Here is a 12851-nt window from a genome sequence, read left to right on the forward strand (position 1 = left end):
AACAAACAAAAGAGGGGGAACTGCTGGCTCGGATCCCCCCTGGCCCCCGGGGCTTGGTGCTGGCCCTGGTTTCTTGTTGTGCACGTCAAAGAGGCCAGCTCCCAAGGCCTTGAAAGATTTGTGGTGTCTGTTTTCATATTCAGCCTATAATGGTCATGTGGGAACGTCCCGACCTGCTTGGGTCTGATAAGGTTCCTGGTTGAAGGCTTAGTATGAGTCGACAAGGACCACCTGCCCCCCTCCGTCCTTGCTTCCGCCTACCAGTAACTTTCCATTCTGTCTGAAAGAAATATATAAGTATGAGCTGAGATAATAAAGACAGACTCTCCCTGGATGAAGAACCTTGGTGTCCTGTGAAATCTTTTAACCCTGACGTCTCCCGCCGGACTCGGTCCATTTCTGCCGGACGCGGCAATCATGTACCATCCATCTTAAGCAGCAGTATCACCTACCAACCCCTGAAATACCACAATTCCATCAAGTACAGATTCACCCAAAAATTTCATTTTAGATATGAGTGAATATGTTTTCACCATACCCTGTTCTTACATATCAGGTAAGAAGAATTTGATTTCTTTAAGATTCAAAACAAGCATGTTCTCTTCATTAAAAAAGATTAAAGAAAAAAATCATCACTTCTTAATGATTCATAAACCACTCCTAAGTCTCCTTTTTATTCTACTGTATTTAAAAATTGTTCTTCCTGAAGTTTCAATTTAAAGTCCTCTCTGATTCTTTCCAGCAATTCTGGTTTAAAAATAACATCCAATGCAGTCATTGCTAGAGCCTTGGCTATTCGCAAAATGTAGAACTGAGCTTCTTGTGATCCTGCAGCTTTAGTGTACTCTTCAGTATGATTCAAGGCGTTGGATCCAATGTAAAAATATGGATGAATTCCAGGGACCACAAAAGAAACATTTCCCAAATCGGTAGATCCTGAAGTTTCATTCAGCATTGTATCTTCTGAAATGAACTCCATTCCCAGCTTTTCTCCATTCTCCATGTAAGCTTTCCATAGGCTCTTGTTGGGTAGAACATTGTAATAATCATGTGCTCCACCTTTAATTTCTACTGTGCACCCTGTAGCCAAAGCTGCAGATCTGAAGCAATCTTCTGCCTTTTTGGTCAAAACTTGAAGTTCTTTCAATGAGGGTGCACGGAAGTAATAAATTAATTCAGAGTAAGAGGGAATGATATTTGGTTTTACACCACCATTTTTTATTATACCATGAACTCTTCAGGTTGGTTTCATTTGCTGTCTTAACACAGACAAATTGTTGTAGGCAAGAACAGCAGCATCTAAGGCATTGACTCCTTCCCAGGGGTAAGCAGCAGCATGAGATGCTTTTCCATAGTATTTCACAGTCACATCATGTTCGGCCACATCGGGTAGATAAGCAGCATTCTCTTGGGATGGATGGGCCATGAAAACAACATCGAGGTTTTTAAAAGCTCCTGCTTCAATTAGATCAATTTTGCCACCACCATCTTCTTCTGCAGGGGTTCCCAGGACACTTATCTTCACCGACGGAGGAGGCCCAGGGAGGCTCTCTAGGGCCCCCCTCAATCCCAGAGCGGCCGCCGCCCCAACCTCGGCTCTGAGGTTGTGAACGCAGGTGTGGCCGATGCCGGGCAGCGCGTCGTACTCGCAGAGGAAGCCCAAGTGCAGCGCGCACCGCGTGGCGCTCCGTGTCTCCCATTCCGCGCGAAAGGCGGTCGGCAGCTGATAGTGCGGCTGCACCACCCAGGAGGCGGCCGGCTGCTCCTGCTCGAAGAAGCCCGTCAGCACACGGTGGGCACGGTGTTCCTCGTAGGCCAGCTCAGGCTCGCTCCAGATGGCTTGGCTCAGGGCCCCCAGCCGCTCAGCCGCCTCGTCCATACGCTCCTCCGCGCACAGTTTCAGCAGCTCCAGCTCTGAGAAGCCCCGACCGTCGGCCGCTCCCCTTCGGGTTTCATCGTGCCCAGGTCCCGAAACCCTTCAGGACTCGGCCCGGACGCTCAACTGCACCGATCGCCCCGCCGCACTTGCTCCTCCTATTCATTTCTTACTGATTACATAAGCCATCACTATTTGTTTTTGAAAAAGACTATGGGAGGGCTGGAATGGGAGATGGTGACCAGGAGTGCCTTCTTGGAGGTTGACAATAAGGTAAGCTTACAAGATAAAATATTTTCCTTGCTATAGTCTTAGTCAAAATCACTTTGAAAAACAAAATGTAGTACTTTTATTCAAATCAGATGACTTAACTTGGATAAGTAAACTTTCCATGTTGAGTAAATAATCTTTAAGTCTAATTTTAATATGTGAAAAATAGGAATGAAAATACTTGCCTTTTTCTGAGTGGATAATAATACTGTCAACCAAGATTGGGAAGGTCTTGTCATAGAATAAATGTTTGTTCTCTTAAGCCCTATAGAACACTACTAGTGCAGTCAATGCTAAATAAAACTTTAAAGAAAGTTATCCTGGAGGACACGTGTTTGTTTCATAACTGCATTGAGTATTCAATACAAAACAAAATTTTTAATGTTAAGGAACAAAAACACATAAAAACATAACCGTTTTTCAATTTACTCCTCATCCTACTTCACTTCTCATATTTTTAGTATATCTCATAATATATTCCCCTCGAAATCTATTTACTGAATTTGCACTTAAGCTTTATATAAAATCTGATTAATATATTAGCATCCATATGTAAAAATGTTACTGACTTTTGCCTAGGCCAGCGGGAAAATTATATAATTATGTAACTTACTAAAACTCATTTATATTGTGACAAGAAAAATTACAGAAGTATAAAACTAGAGACAACAATAAAATATTTTATCGGGTAGATAATTATGCCTATTATTCCCATCAATGACTCTCCACCCAAGTTAGCATCTATTATGTGTAATTTAACTTAAAATATCTCACTGTAAACAGAATTAAAAGTTAACTTTAATTTGTATTCCAGGAAAAGGTATTTAACATTTAATATTCCTGAAGAAATTGGTCCACACTAAAGAAATAACAACAGCAAGCAGGAGCATCAACGGAAATATTATCACCAAATATTTTTTTTTTCTTTGTCAAAACTTTGTGGCATTCAAGAAAATGTGATTGGAAAGAATGTATAATAAGGACTATGAACAGATTATTTCCTTTACTTAGAATGATCACTATAACTAACTTACTCATCTCATTCAAATCTTGGTTCAAAACTTATTTTCTCAACATGGAGGCTCTGAGCACGCTATCTCAAGTTCTTCTATTTCTTCCCATCAATCTTAGTCTTCCTAACATAGTTCTAATTTCTCTCTTTTTCATATTATTTGCTGTCTTTTATCACACTTTCAAGCTCAATATACTTATTGTCTGATTTTTTTCCTGCTCCTTTCACAAAGGCATACATTTTTGCCACTCTTTTTAATGCTTGCTTCCACTTCTAGGAGTACCTCTCAAAGAATAGTTAATAAATATTTTCTTGGATAAATAAATAAATACATACTTAAGTGCTGCATTACTCTCTGAACTATTACATATTTTTATACCAAAATCCATGTGTGCTGGGTATCTGTGGTTTGTGGAATTTTTACCTTACACTTTAAAATTGTCTTTTTTTTTTCTTCCTGGTGTTGGGGATAAAACCCAGGGCCTTGTGCATGTGAGGCAAGCAGTCTACCAACTGAGCTATATCCCCAGCCCTAAAATTGTCTTTTATTATCACTTTTTGATGAATTTTCCTGGCTTACAAATATGCCTGAGGTAGTAGACAGTAATTAAGCATACAAGTCTTCTATTAAATAAGATATATCAAACTTCAGTGTATTTTTTTAAAGGCAGAGAAGTCTGCTTATATTGCAGAATGTCACATCAGTAAGCCTCAGAAGGAGCCCAGTAGTCAAAATAATAATCAAACATTACAGATCATTTCCATACAAGGGTCATATGTTACAGTTTGAGAAATATTCTGAGCTGATGGAACAGTGGTTACGATGAGCCCTGACTCAGAGATGAACATTTTCACAAATCTTTAACTAGTCAAAGTATAATAAATTTGTTTGTTTTACATGGATAGAGTAAAATAATAAAGACAAGTAATTATTTCTGGTACATTTACTTATCCCTCATACAGATTTGGTGGTAAATAGCTATATAATAACTAACCAAATTATTTGTTAGATAGAAATTTTTCTTGGTTTTGACTGCTTTTTGTCAATAAGTGAACTTCACATTCTACTTCAAGAGTAAACTTTGTAATTACCCATAAATGTGAAATTTAGACATAGTAATTAAAACCTAGTCATTCATTTTCCAGACCTAAACATAATGTAAACATAATTCTATCACACTGCTTCAGCTATATTATCAATTCAGACTTTCATCTCAATATATGTAACTATTTACAAAGTTGTTATGTTCTTTTTTTTTCAGTCTAAATTCCCTTTTATTTGCACCAGTGATTATTGTGACCAAACTCCACTGGAAGTTGTCAATTAATCTTTCTGTTGCAAAAGACAATTTGTAATTTTTGATATACACAAAATCTATATATCTGTCCTAAAGTAATTTACCTACATAGAAAATTTGAACTACCAAGAAAGTTAAAGTAAAATAAAACAAAACATAAAATAAAAATAAAGCCATTGGGTTTGACACAATTCAACTATGGGCCAGATTGTTTTCTGTTATCATATCAAACTACATATTTTTAATCTCTTGACCATTAATACAATCAATCTTCTTAAGACATGAACACGATTGAATTAAAGAAACATAAAAGTAAGAAGTGAAGGAGTTATTCTTGCAAAATATATTAAAAATAAGTATGAATTTACCTTCTTCTGGTTATAAACATGAAGATGTTTTTTGACAAAGAAAAAGGAATAACTGAAGTAATTCTCTCTAAAACTAAAGCCAGGGAAAAAAATTGGCTTCAACTTAGATGTTACAAATATATTTGAACTTACAAATTTATATCAATCATGTTCCATTTCTAGGAAAGCTTAAGGGGTAAATTTGAAAGCTGAGTGGTGCTTTCTTGGAATTTTGGTTCCTGCATTTCTTATAATACTTTGTAAGTATTTAAATTACTTTTCTTCACATATCCAGGAAGATTTTTGTTTTCCAAATCTTACCATCACACTGGTTCTTATAAACAATGTTTTGTTCCCAGAGTATAGACTTACTTATCCTATATTCAGACTCAGTCATACATACTTTCCACAACATCAGGGTTTTCTCTAACCCTGAGATAATTTAATAAATATATTCTTAAGTTTTGGAAGATTGATAAGAAATAATTAACATGAAGTGGCCATTTTCCACAGACAAAAGGTACCTCAAAAATTACATAAGTTGATATAAAGAATAATATTCAAATTGACATCTTCATATTTAGGCAGCCATATAGATATATTTGCTTTTATTTGAAATTTATTTAAATTTATATAAAATTCTAAGAAATGCTTGTAAGAAAATATTTCACTGATAATAAAAGAATGCTTTGATGATATTAGTTTAATTTATGCCTAAATAAAGATGCTACAAGTTAATCATAGAATGTTACAAAGGCATATATTCATAAACAGAATTTGTTATTTTTCTATAGAGATACAAGTTAAACTTCAATGTACCTACAATGTTCTGTGGATGTTTTTGTTTTTGTTTATTTTAACATAAGTGTATACAACAGGCAATTTCATTTATACCCTTGAGGATCTCAAAGATTATTTTCAAACTCCTCATTTCTTATTCTATGGCACGATTCACCAGCTCAAAAAAGCACATTATAGTACACATTGTAATGCTTGTGATACAAATTATTTGACATCTTGGTCATATCGCTGTAGCAATGTGGATATGCTTTGTTTTAGCACATATCCTGGATGTATGGTTCCATCAAACTAACAAATGGCAGTAATATAAGAACATGTGTTGTAAATGGGGCAGTTGAGCAAATCATTTGACAATAATTTTGCTGGAAATTGCAGTAAACGGAACAAGAAGTTCACACATGCTCTTTCTTGTAAACATTTACAATGAGGTGAATAAGGATCATTTAATTTTTATGTCTGCCATTTCATCATTTGAGGAATTGTACACTAACTTTTAGCAGCAAATGATTATGGTGCAGAAGGTAATTTTTCTAAGTTAAAATGATAGCTTATTTTGGGGGGGTTGAAAATTAGATTACAGCCACTAATCTGAGGTATGTATAACAAATCAAACTTTATGTGATTTTTGTGAAAGAGCTAAATGTGCTAGAAACTGTGTAGCTTTGTTTAATATACTACGAAACAACTTTGATTACTGAGTTAAAATATGGTTCTGATAATTTTTTCCCAAGCAGCAAAAACTTTAAATATGAAACACAGAAGTAAATATTAAAAAGTACATTTTTATAACTAGTAAATTATTCACTATTTATATAAACTGTTGGGATACAAATTACAAAAGGTTGCTAACTATCAGATTTTAAAGCTTAATACGATTTTTATGTGTAGTAAGTTCTTTCCTCTTTTTGGAAACAGCAAAACTCAAAGTTAAATCCCTATGTGTATATGCTCAAAGATTAGAATGTAAGTCCTTACTAAAGTTGAAGACCAAAGTGAGTTCTCTTAAAGATTATGCTCAGTTAGAATCAGAGGTGGAAGAAGAGATCACCCAGAACAGAAGAGATGGTCCAAATCAATCAGATGGGAATTCTCATGGAAAATTTATGATGGGTATATTTGGCAAAAGTCTCAGGTTTAGGCATTAGTAATAATACACACCATTTTTGCAGAGTAAAAATCATAGGTAAATCAGGTTCCAAATCATAGTACTCAACTACAGTCAGTGGGAGTCAGTTTTTAGACATAACCCACGTATTTTTTTTTTAAGACAGAGAGAGAGAATTTTTTAATATTTCTTTTTTTCAGATTTCGGTGACATAACATCTTTATTTTATTTTTATGTGGTGCTGAGGATCGAACCCAGCACCCCGAGCATGCCAGGTGAGTGGGCTACCGCTTGAGCCACATTCCCAGCCCCAACCCCACTATTTCACTAAGAACAGAGAAAAATTTTGCCAGGGGTAAAGCACATCATTGATGGTGGAAAAATAAGTGAAATGCCTTTACCTTAGAGCTACTTCTCTGACAAGATTTGATAAACACAACCTAGGACTGGCCTATGAAGAAGATCATATCTTTGTTTACTAATATTGGTATATATAATCCAGTTTGGCTGTTGATATCTCTCTTCCAAGAGTTCTCTCTGAAGTTAGCGAACTAATGAAGTAGCCATGGACTATTTTTCCAAATGACAATGGTTGTATGAAGTTTTAATTATTCTTTGAAACCTTTAATCCAGTTCTTGAAACTTGTACTAGCATATTTTAACTTCCACTGATATTTTCTGCTCTTTCTTCAGATTCAATTCTGGAATCTGATTCTCTAGAAGAGCTGTGACCTTCTGCAGGTAGTAGTGGCTTACTACTTGACTTGCATCATTGAATAGGTTACAGACTTGACCTATTCTGTCCTTGGGTTAGCATCAGGTAGGACCATTCTCTGAGTATTTTTGTTTGTTTGTTGTTTGGGGTACTAGGGATTGAAACCAGGGGTACATTACCACTGAGATACAGGCCCCAATTTTTTTTGAGATGAGGTGGTTTCATTAAATTGATTAGGGCCTCAATAAATTGCTGAGGGTGGCCTTCAACTTCTAATCCTCATGTTTTAGTCTCCCTGGACCTGGAGTTACAGGCAGACACCACCATGCCCATCCCTCCAAGTGTTTTAACAGTTTCATCTAGAGAACTTGTAATATTTCCTCTATAGTTTTGCTTTCAATTATTTTCATACTTTGTTCTCAAATTGAATTGAAAGTTTTATATTGTAAATTTTTGTCATGGCTCATTAGTATTTGCTTCTACCACTTCATACCCTCAATTTGAGTATTTTTGATGTGTTTCTCCAAAACCTGTCCTTACCCTTTGATTCCGTACATACAGTCAAGAATTATACAACAGAGTCCCTTCTTTTATTTTTTTAATTGTTATGCATGCTTTCAAGAAAAAAAATAACAAATGTAGGATGGTAGAAAATTGAAGAACATTTAGGCTTTTTGGTGCTAAATGTATTTTTGATAAAAGTAATTTATTTAGATATATTATGAAGATTTGATTTCACATGATCTCAAACACAATATTTCTACCAATATATTTATTTCCCTTTCAGATATTTTCATTCTAAAACTGTTACTCAATTCACATGAATTTTATAATTCATAAAATTATTACTCAATTCCCTCTACTGAGTACTAGTTTTAGGAATCAATATTAGCAAATAAAGTACTTCCTTCCAAGGAAATTCCACACTGACTTTTGAGACTTTACAGAAGCATGAAAATACTGCATTTTTCCAGTTCCCTGGTGGATTCCAACTCTGTATCCACAGGTGGATTTCTAGTCCTCATAGCCCCATATGAAATTAGATCCCCAGTTGTGAATAAAGTAGAAATATGATCAGGATGAAAATCAGTGTGTGGAGATACTTGACACCCCAGAAATCCCAGAATAGAAGCACAGAAACCAGTATGGCAATAGTCTGGCCTGAAGTCTGAGCCCTAATTTTCTTAAACTCATTGATTAGTGATCAAAGAGGAACAACTAAAGAAATAATAGGTAAATCAATATGGAGTGTTGGTGTTGCAATAATCCAAAAGAAATCTGGAAATGAAAGTAACAGACAAATTTTAAAAATGTAGGGGAACAAGCAGAAAACAAAGAATAATGTGGGGGACCTAAAGTTAGATGCATTAGTAATTACTTTAAGTGAAAATTGTCCAAACACAGTGGCATGATAGCAGACACTGTCAAATTAGATAAAAAGAAAGAACAAACAATAATATGGTATAGAAAAACTCACTTCATATATAATGCAACAAGTAGACTATAAGAAAGGGGGAAATGGGCTATTAATACAATAATCAAAAAGTTGGAGTGTTATTAATAACAGACAAATTAGATTCTAGAACAAAGAAAATGACTAGGAATAAAAATATCTACTACATAATAATGAAAGGATCAGTTTACCAAGAAGACATAGCCATCTGAAGTGAATATATGCATATACATATAGCCACAGAATGCATTAAAACATTGACAGAAATAAATGCAGCAATATTATCATCCATAATTTTAGTTTAATATTTACCCATTCCTGTCTTGGAGATAGAACATTAGCAAGACAAGAAGTACTCAAACTACCATCACCTATTTGGACCTGACATCTATATAAGACTATACATGCTAAGGCAGAAAATTCCCTTCAAGTGTACAGGGAATATTCACCAAAGTAGACAATATCCTATATTGGAAAATAATCTGTGACTAATTTATAATAATTAAAATCATAGAATGTTCTCTAACCTTTATGGAAATAAATAACAAAATATCTATAGTTATTTGACAATTTAACACCACACTTCTATCAATACATGGACAATAAATGAAATCTCAAGAACTGAGAATATAACTCAGTGATAAAGTGCTCTTCAGTACAAAAAAAAAAGTCTGCAGGTAAACTAAAAATATTTTGAACTGCACAGAAACTGGCAAGGTGGCATTTTTTTTTGTCAATTAAAAATTAAATTAAAAAATCCACAGAATAAACATATGCACACCTTTAAAAATATGCAATAATTAAGTACAGTCAATTGCACAAATTCCCAATGTGTCAATTTATACAAAGTATCAAATGAAATATGAAATAAAAAATATTATTGTGAAAAAACATTGTTCAGTGTTAAAAATATACCAAGGGTCCATACTTGTATAACCAGAGATAGAAAAATAAAACAGAGATAGAAGATAAATTGTGCACTAATATGGTGAGTCTCTGGTTTTGATCATATAAAACATTTTTTCATAATTTTTTTTTGGTTTGGTGAGGAGTCAAGGTTTCAATATAGAACTAAACATTGTGGACAAGAAGACTCATGGAGTTGTATAACTAAACTGCTACATCTCCTTCTATGCTTTTGCCCCAGGCAGAACTTGTCTTCTCTAAATATGTGCTGAATGTGTTTATTACTAACTGGTTTTACAAATTGCAGAGTTACTAACATACCAATGTTTTTCCTTTTAATAGATTACTAAATCTTTTGTCTTCCTTGACCATTCTGAAGCCTTGATAGATTAACAAAATAAAATGTGAAAGAGATGTGATTGTTTAAGATAAAGTGTGAATATCAAGAGAGATTTCTTCCACAGTCGTTTCAGGCTCTGTTCTTAGGGACCTAAGATACTTCTTCTCCCTTGCCCTTAGAAACAGTCTATAGATGTGTTGTTGAAACTAAATTCCCTTCTATCTGGATAGTTACTAAATCACTTTGTGAGTTTACAGAATCACAACATGCCAAATTTGTAGGATAAAACTTGAATGCTAAGTTTAAGGAAAAATATCACTTTATCATGGCAGTAAACATAGACTTCATTTCCCAAATGTAGGAATAAACATAACATAGACATATATCTCAACAATTTTAGTTTTGAATATCCAAATGAATGATGATTATTAAAAACCTATTAATAATTCATAAATTTGAAGTATTTGTTGTCATTATACTATCACCATGCAACATCATATTTCTCATAGTCAGAAGAAAAATTCTGAGAAACATAAAAGTGTGGTCTTCTAGGGAGTTTAGAAAAAAACACCTAAATATAGAACAACTTCTCTTGGCAGTGGCTTTAGTGTGTGTGAATCAGGGTATAAGACAGCTGCCAGTGTAGTGGTTTATCTGCTGCTGGATTTAGCTAGTGAATTATAATTGCAGTGAGCACACTTTTTCTAAGCATGCAGACCCAATTTTGACTTTACATTAAAATATTCTTTTAAATTTAGTACCAGCATTATTTTCATTATAGATTTTATAGTCAGGTGGTAAAAATATAACCTGCTTTGGAGTTTTACCCATGCTGTTTCCCATAGACTCATAGTATAGAGCTAAGGTATTCGGTTCTATGATTAAAGTTCAAAATTTCCACTGGTTGAAGAATGTTCTCATCTTTCCAAATAACAGTCTATGCTCATTGTAGGACACAAATTGAGGACACAAGTCCATTAATGCTCAGAAATTTTAAGCAAAATAGCATGAGAATGACCATATTTATAGAATCCAGAATTGTGAATAATTTTTAATAAATTAATAAAAAAACATGTTATAGTTCTCAACAGTCCAGTTTTTTTTAAAAAAGTATTTCTGATTTTGGGAAACCCTGACAAAGGTTTAGAAATATAAATTAAATTGCTTGAGCGTCTCTACATGAACAATAGCTCACCACAATATAGCAGTATCTTGTTGTAATGATGAAGCATTTCAGTGACAGGCTGTTCTGTTAAAGTCACCTATAGGTAATGTTAAAAACCTACTAGTTACTAATTCATACATTTTTAACTGTTTATTGAATGTGTTAGTTCATTAAATAATCAGATATTGTTTTACATTACTTCAATAGATTCTAATTATTTTATGGGATTAATAGTAACATTCCTAATAATTCTTTGGCGGATTCATTTTTTTAGGAAAACATTTGCTGAACAAGGCATAATTCTTGGCCCCAGGTATACAACATGGAACAAGGTAGACAATAGATTCCCTTCCCTTTCTTACCATATATGGTTAAAGAGAGAAGGAAATACTGGATCATGTAATTAGGAGATTTTCCTGAAATCAGCTAACTGTTTAGGAATGAAAAAGACTACATGAAGGAAAAATAATGTCATATAGATCCAAAAAGTGCTGGACCCATGGGTAGGGCCAGAAGAGGAAAAGTATGTTCTGGGAAACACGATAAGCTAAGTTTTCATAAAAAATTTCACTGACGATCCACCCATACCAGCCTGCCTGGGACCCAGGCTCACAGAAGGCCGAGGGCCATCCCTTCACCCACAGGCACCCTCAAGAGCACAGCCTCTGGCACAGGACTGCCCCTTCAGTGCAGCAGTCTACAGAGGGAGGTCAAGCTCAGCAGCTCAAGTCCACTCACACAAACCCGTCCAGGACTAAGGCTCACAGTAGGCCCAGGTCCATCCCCTCCACCAGCAGGGTAGACACGGAGCCCAGCCTCCAGCACAGGACCACCTCTTCCCACCAGCAAACTACAGCCAGAGCCCAGGCCTGGCCCAGATCTGCCCACACGGACTTGTGCAGGACCCAGGACCAGGGTAGGTCCAAGTTTACACCTCCTCCCCTACCTGGGAGCCTAAGCCTAACCCACTTCCATCTTGGGACACTGCAGTCATCGCCATAGCCTTCCCTACCCAGTAGCCCCTAACTTTTTGACAACAGACAGGGCCTAGAAGCAGCTGCATCTCAGAGCAGGCATCCCAAAGAGATTGTGAGGCCCACCCTTTCAGCCCCATAAGACATTGCTTCCATCTTAGGGCCCCTCTACTATCATCTCGAGTTACCTTGGCGATTGCTGCCACCAACTTTAGATGCAGTAGCATACATTGAGGGACTCCAGCAGGGTGTTTAAGCCCAACATCAGAGTGAGGTACAGGTACTACAAAAATATAGAGCGAAACTGTAATATCTTAAATCCATGCTGCAAGAAAGGAAGACACATCGACAACATGAAAAAACAAAGGAAGGAAACTGCCCCAAACAAACCAGGACACTACAATAACAGAACCAATAGACAGCAAGGTTGATGAAATGTCAGAGAAGGAGTGCAGAAGGTTCATAATTAAAGTGATCTAAAGGAGCAAATACAGGCAAAAATTGATCACTGCAACAAAGAGATAAGGCAGCTAATACAGGTAGCAAAAGATTACTTCAAGAAAGAGAGAGAGACTCGGGGGGGAAAAAG

General features: G+C 35.6%; 1 pseudogene across 1 annotated transcript; it reads right to left on the reverse strand.

Moving 5' to 3' along the window:
* Positions 1 to 445: 445 nt before the first annotated feature.
* Positions 446 to 2147, reverse strand: LOC308640246 (xaa-Arg dipeptidase-like; annotated as a pseudogene). Its single transcript has one exon. The product of its transcript is annotated as a xaa-Arg dipeptidase-like (transcript).
* Positions 2148 to 12851: the final 10704 nt, after the last annotated feature.

This window comes from Spermophilus citellus (assembly GCF_964194105.1).
Source record: "Spermophilus citellus genome assembly, contig: SCAFFOLD_91, whole genome shotgun sequence".
Classification (NCBI taxonomy): Eukaryota; Metazoa; Chordata; class Mammalia; order Rodentia; family Sciuridae; genus Spermophilus; species Spermophilus citellus.